The sequence below is a fragment of the Tupaia chinensis genome, unplaced genomic scaffold (genome assembly GCF_000334495.1).
Source record: "Tupaia chinensis unplaced genomic scaffold, TupChi_1.0 Scaffold146140_1, whole genome shotgun sequence".
NCBI lineage: Eukaryota > Metazoa > Chordata > Mammalia > Scandentia > Tupaiidae > Tupaia > Tupaia belangeri.
In genome coordinates this window covers 568,918-575,768 of record NW_006205995.1, presented here as the reverse complement: position 1 = coordinate 575,768, position 6,851 = coordinate 568,918, and the positions used below count along the sequence as shown (strand labels likewise).

Sequence of the window (6,851 nt, the reverse complement as noted above, 5' to 3'; positions counted from 1 at the left end):
AAGTTTAGATAAAATCTACAACTAACCTGACAAACCATAAAAAGATATTGCATGGGCTGGCTCCTTGGTGCACAGGTGTCGCTCAAGAAGCCAGATCCCACATGGCAACCACAGTTCAAATCCCCACTCCAGTCAGCTTGAAACATGCCCAGCACATGTATGAGTTGCCTGATACCCAACACGCTAGAGGACGGGAGGAAGGGGCTCAAAGCATTCCCTTCTGTGAGGGTGCTCATCTCTGTCTCTCTGCCTGTCTGTCTCTGTCTCTCTTTCATGTGCATGCAGACAACTATCAAAAATAAGGAAAGAAAAACATTTTTATTTTTAAAGACAGGGCTGGCCCGTAGCCTAGTGGCTAAAGGACCTGGAGGATTCCACGTGGCCCACCACAGTCTGAATCCTAGCCCTGGCAGCCTGAAAAACACACCAGGCACAAGTCCTGACAGGATAGAGAAATGGAGGGGACAGGACTGTGGCAAAACCACACCCCAAAGAGGGATACTTTCTCCCTTGCTGTCTCTGGCTAGTGCATACACCTCTGGTAATTAAAAACACACACACAACACAAAGACAATGTACACACAACAAAAGCAGAGACATAAATGCACATCTATACTAGTGCTGTGTTCTAATTCCTCTCTGCCTCATCTCTGAAGCTGCTACCGCTACAGCACACTGGCCGTTGGTTCCCACAGTTGCTGGCCTGTTTCCCCTCCCAGGACATGAACCCTGTTTTCCTCACACATGGCTGATAATGCACATGTGACTAATTATACGCAAATCCCCAATTTCAAATCACCCTTCCTCAGCATTTAATTTTTTAATTTGTGATTAATTTTTTAGCTTCCTTTTTCCTCACATATTTATTATGCTTCCAGAAATTTTAGCTTCTGAACACATGTAAGATCCTGAGCATATTTTCAAAAATATAATAAAATCCATACATTTTTACGAGCCAAAAAATTCCTATTCTCATCTATTATTAAAATTATAAGTACAGAGGCCAGCGGGTGGCATGGTAGTTAAGGCACTGAACTCCCACATGGTTCAAGTCCTGTACTTGGTGGCTTGCATTCTCACTTTCCCTTTCTCTCTCTCTGGTCAAATTTTTTAAAATAATAATAATAATAAATAAAATTAAATAATTTTTTTAAAAATTAGAAGAACATTAAACTCCTTTATAACTTGTTTAAAGCAGTGCCTTCTGGGCTGGCAGATGGCATGGTGGTTGGGGCACTGGACTCCCATATTCAAGTCTCTGACTACAGTTCAAGTCTCAGACCTGGCAATTTGCTTTCTTACTTTCCCTCTCTCTCTTGCTTTGCCTCTCTCTGGTTAAACTGAAAAATAATAACAAGAAGAGGAAATAAAATTATATAAATAATTTTTTTAAAGCAGTGTCTTTATGTTGGGTTAGAAAATCAAGATGATCACATATAGGAAAGGATTTTCCTACTTGTCTAGTCACGTGGTTTTCCCTAACTTTGGCAATCTTTGACCAAATTGTATCTTCCTTTAACTTGGAAGAGAAAAAAAAAAAAAAAAAAACTCTATAATAACAAGACCAGCTAACAGCAAGATTGGCTGAAGAAAAGAGTGACGGGAACCTAGCAGCCTTTTCCTCCTTCCAGTAATCTAACAGGCAACTCTACTTGGTATTCGCCACTCTCACTGTACATGCAAATGTTTGCTTGCTAGGTCAACTGTACTTACATTAAAATATGACAACTATAAATACAATAAAGAGACACAATTTTTAAATTCTGGCAAACCTAAGTTCATGCGCTGCTCTCTTGAAAACTGTCACCAAAGGCAAACAGGGAGCGGCCTGAAGAAGAAGTAAGAGAAAATCACCACTCAGCCTGGATGATTCATGTCAGAATCAGAACCGCCACACACGTGAAGACTGTGTGATGGATCAATAGCTTGAAATGGTCTCAAGTGAACAATCCATGCCATTCTCCTTCTCTAATCTCTTGGGGGAAAAAAAAAGTAGAAAAAGCCCTAAAGTTTTTTAATGAGACTGTTATCCCATTAATTATTTAAGACAGTTTTTGTTTCACTGGAACTAATTAACATGGCCCTTCTGTGTTAAGCTCCAGCTGCATCTGATGTCACTGTGCTATGGCAGTGAAGAATGAACACCAAAGGACAACTAGCTACTTTAAAGACCGAGTTGACTAGAGTGAAAGGCATTCACAGAAGCCGTTCCAGTGCTCTGGCTAAGACTGCATTTGTTTTCAGATAGAGCACATTCTGAATAAACTCAACTCTGTGATTGCAGCCTGACAACATCTCTTTTTTTTTTTTAAGAATTATTTATTTAATTGTATTTATCATTATTATTATTATTTTTAAGTTTGCTACAGGGCATGCATGCTCACCAGAGAGAGACAGAAAGAGAAAATGAGAAAGCAAGCTGCCAAGTCCAGGACTCTAACCATGGTCAGCCATGTGGGAATCCAGTGCCTTAACCACCAGGCCACATACTGGCCCTGACTAACAACATCTTAACTGCTGCCCAACTAAAGCCTTTTTTTTTTTCTTGCTATAGGGCATGTGTGCTCACCAGAAAGACAGAAAGCGAGAAATCACCCCCCAGGGGCGATGGCCATGCCACAAGCCCTTCTTCTCCATTCTCCTCTCGGGATCTTGGGCACACACGCGCACACACACACACACACACACACACACACGCACATGTGCCCGGCATGAGTTTAAGCCACTGGGTCGGGACTCGGGACTCTAACCGTGGTCGACTTCAGGGAGTCCAGCAACATAATCATTATGCTAACTGCTAGTCCCAACTAAAGCCATTTTCAAGTGGAAATCATATATAATGAACAGTTCCAACTATTTCACCCATTTTTATTTTTAAATAATTAATTTGGCCTCCATTTAGATTTATTCAATTTCACCATAGTGTACAAATTACCTTGGAAAATCTTTTAAAATAACCGATAGGCAAGTACAATAAGAATATTAAAAATGTTCAACATAAGAACAAAATTATTTTAAGTATCTAGGTCTAAGGTACAGAACGGCACAGATTACAAGTGAATCTTACAGACTTGTTAAATAGACATTCTTCAGGGCCAGTAGGTGGCATGGTGGTTAAGGTGGCTGAACTCCCAAATGGTTGACTGGGGTTCAAATCCCAGGTCTGGTGGCTTGCTTTCTCACTTTCCTTCTCTCTCTGTCTCTGTCTCTCTCTGGTTCAATTTCAAAAACATAAAATAAAATAATGACAATTAATCAAATTAAATACAAATAATTCTTTAACAAAAAAAAGGTACTTTTTTTTAAATACCACAGGGCATGTGCTGGCCAGATAAAGAGAGGAAAAAAAAAATCCCAACGGGTGTAATCATGCCACAATCTTGTCTCTTCCATTTCTTAATCCCATCAGGATTGTGGGTATGCGTGTACCATTGTGTTTTTCTTTTCTTTTGTTTTGTTTTGTTTTGCTTTTTGCCATAGGGTGCATATGCTCAGCAGAGCGAGACAGAAGGAAGGTGAGAAATCACTCGCCAGGGGCAATAGCCATACTGTAATCCCTTCTCCTCCATTCTCTTCTGGGGATTTTAGGCATGTATGTATACACACCCTGCGTGATTTTCAAGTCACAAGGTCTGAGACTCAAACCACTTGTGATAGAAGTCTGGTTGTGAGCTGGCTATGTGGGATCTGGCTCCCTTAACTACTTGTCTATGGGGGCCAGTCCCAATAGGCACTTTAAATGTTCCCATCACTTAAGAGTTTTCATGAACTTAGGTGAGATATTCACTCCTCAATCTGACTAGTTAAGTAGCACTCTACTCATTTTGTCTGGCTCCAGAAACATACCCCAAGGGAGGCCACAGCTCCAAATTACAAATTGGGCTTCCATGGCCCCTGCAGGCAGTAACTGACAGGTCACTTCTACACGGCCCACAGATTATTCTAACTTCTCTGAGACTAAGGTCCCACTCTTGACACAGACTCTTACACCCAAAGAGATGCCACCTCCCTTGGGAGAGGTAGATATCTGCTGAAGAACAGGACCTCGAGACCCCTCGCTAGTTTCCCAGACACACTTCAACTGTCAACTCAAGAAAGAAAAAGAAAAAAGCATTTAATTAGAGCATTTGCAAACCAGGGGGCTTAAATATATTAACTAAAAGACCCACTTCAAACATTTCTAGATGTCAGCCTTTTTTTTTTTCTTACTTTTTTTTAAAGAAATTATTTGCTCAATTTTATTTACTATTATTATTTTTTAATTTGACCAGAGAGAGAAAGAGGGAAAGTGAGAAAGTAAGCAGCCAGGTCCAGGACCCAAACTGCAGTCAGCCATGTGGGAGTCCAACACTTAACCATCACGCCACCATCGGCCCCTCAAGATCGTAGTCTTAAGACTCAAAGAGTATTTCCTACATTATTTCTCTTGCTTCTATAAATGTATTTTCCCTTGAATAACTGCTTCTGCTACATTTCTCTTCCCTTTAGTCTAAATCAGTCATTCCATTTCTAAAGTCAATAGCTTCTTGAGCAATCAGGCTATCTTGCCATTAAATACGGATATGCAGCTTGACAAATCACAAATCCTGAGTGGTTATTAGTCAGGCATAGTCTCCTTGGCTAACATGAAAAGACAGGTATACTAATTGTAAATTATCATACAATTCATCCTGCCATGTGGCTTTCAAAAACTGGAGGACGAAGAAATCCTTTGTACTCTCAAGTAGGAGCTAATATACAGCTTGATTCATCTGGCCCATTGATTAATAATCTTGTTCTATTCATCTCTGTAGTTAGACTCTGTAGTCTGAAGAATTTCCTTTTGGTTAGTTGCTGTGGCTAGTACACTGAGGTCCCACAGATTTAATTATTTTTAAGAATTTACTCCTGAGTACTTGGAAATTCCTGTTTTATTTCCTTTTTTTAGTCTTAGATGCTCTAAACAGTCTTCTTAACATATCATAATCTCTAAATTTTTGTACCAATATTATTACTGCAAAAAATGGAATGTTTTCCCATTATAGTCAAATATGTTAACAACCAGCTTTTAAAGGAACACATGGAGCCTTTTGGTTCTCTTCAGTGTGAATGGAAACTGTCAAAAAATTAGAAGTACTTATCCTAGGAGACTAATTCATCAATATAATACTCTGAAGCCATTCAAAACATATCATAGAAAAATTTGTACTGGCATGGGAAAATCTTCACAGGATACTACTTAGAGAAAACAGTCTTGCTACAAAATTGCATGCACAAAATAAGCCATTTCACTGAAGAAAACATACATAGAAGAAAGACTAGACAGACATACAACAAAAGTATGTGACAATAGTGAGATTCCATACAATTACTTATTTTGTATTTCTGGATTTTCCAAGATTTTACAGTGGGCATTTATTATGTTCATATTTTTTTTAATTACTTCAAAAAACAAAAAAGGAAAACTGCTCACAGAGTAATTTTACAAGTCATTTCCTATACTATTTCACACCTATTATTAGTAAAGCTAATGGAACATCTTTCACCATAGAAGACTCTAAATTATGTTTATAAAGGAGGCAGTTTTCCCAGTTGCCTTTAAAAATAGCATAAAGATTTACTCAGTCACTACTGTGTGCCAGATCTTCTTACATGTTCTACTAAAGGGAAAACCTTAAGGATTGTAAAAAAAAAAAAAAAAAAAAAAAAGTAATAATAATCTAAACGATGGCTAACAATATGTCTACAGTAATATGATCTTAAAATTAAAAAAACTCATTAACACCATTAAATAGATAATTCAACTAACTTTGAGTTTTATTGTTACTTTTGTTTTATTCTGTTTTTGAAAGATATTTTTGCTATAGGGTGCATGCACTCACAGGAGAGACAGAGAAAGACAGAGAGAGAAAAGGCAAGAAATCACCACCCCAGGAAGAATGGCAATCCCTTCTCCTCCATTCTCTTAGGGTCCTGGGCACGCACGCACACATGTCCAGCATGAGTTTTAAGTCACCAGGTACAGGACTCGAACCACAATCTACTACGTGGGAGTCCAGCGATATAACCATCTTCTGGTCCCATGATTCAATTAACTTTTATTGAGCACTTACTAGGTGGGGAATCCTGGCAAGAGTGAAGTATGGTACACAGATTCAAAACACAGGCTCAAAGGGCAAGTTAGTTCAGTGGGGTTCAGAGTGGGGTTCCAAAGATGACCTGCACCAAAACCCTTCATGGTATTGGTTAAAAATGTAGATTCTCAGGATTAGCAGATGGCACAATGGTTATGTCATTGGATTCCTACATAGTTGTCTACAGTTTGAGTCCCAGACCCGGCATCTTAAAACATGTTGGGCACATGTGTGTGTGTGCCCAAAATCCTGAGAGGAGACTGAAGGAGAAGGGACTGCAGCGTGGCCACCCCCCTCCCCCAAAGCGGGTAACTTCTCGCTTTCTGTCTCTCTGGTGAGCTCATGTGTACTATAACAAAAATCTCTCAATAAAAAAAGCAAACTCTCAGTGCTACAGCTCTTTTAGAATTTGTCTAGCAGGTTTTCCGGTTTTTACCAGAAAGCCCAAAAAGAAAAAAAAAAAAAAAGGCAAATTTTCTGGGGACAAGACCCAGAAATTTATATGGGTTTTTTTGTTTGTTTTCTTAGAGGTTTTTGCTATAGAGCACGTGTGCTCACCAGACAGACAGAGAGACAGGAAGTGAGAAATCACCCCCAGGGGGGATGGTCACGTCGCAATCCCTTCTCCTCCATTCTCCTCTCGGGATCTTGGGCACGCACGCACACACGCCCAGCGTGAGTTTTAAACCACTGAGTCCAGGACGCGAACCACCATCGACCACATGAGAGTCCAGCGAC

The 6,851-nt window shown here is 39.6% G+C and overlaps 1 non-coding gene across 1 annotated transcript; it reads left to right on the top strand.

Annotated features, from left to right (window-relative positions):
• The first annotated feature begins 6,499 nt into the window (after window positions 1-6,499).
• Window positions 6,500-6,561, top strand: LOC114006201 (U7 small nuclear RNA). The gene has a single exon (XR_003547953.1). It is a non-coding gene; the product is annotated as a U7 small nuclear RNA (small nuclear RNA).
• The last annotated feature ends 290 nt before the right edge of the window (window positions 6,562-6,851 follow it).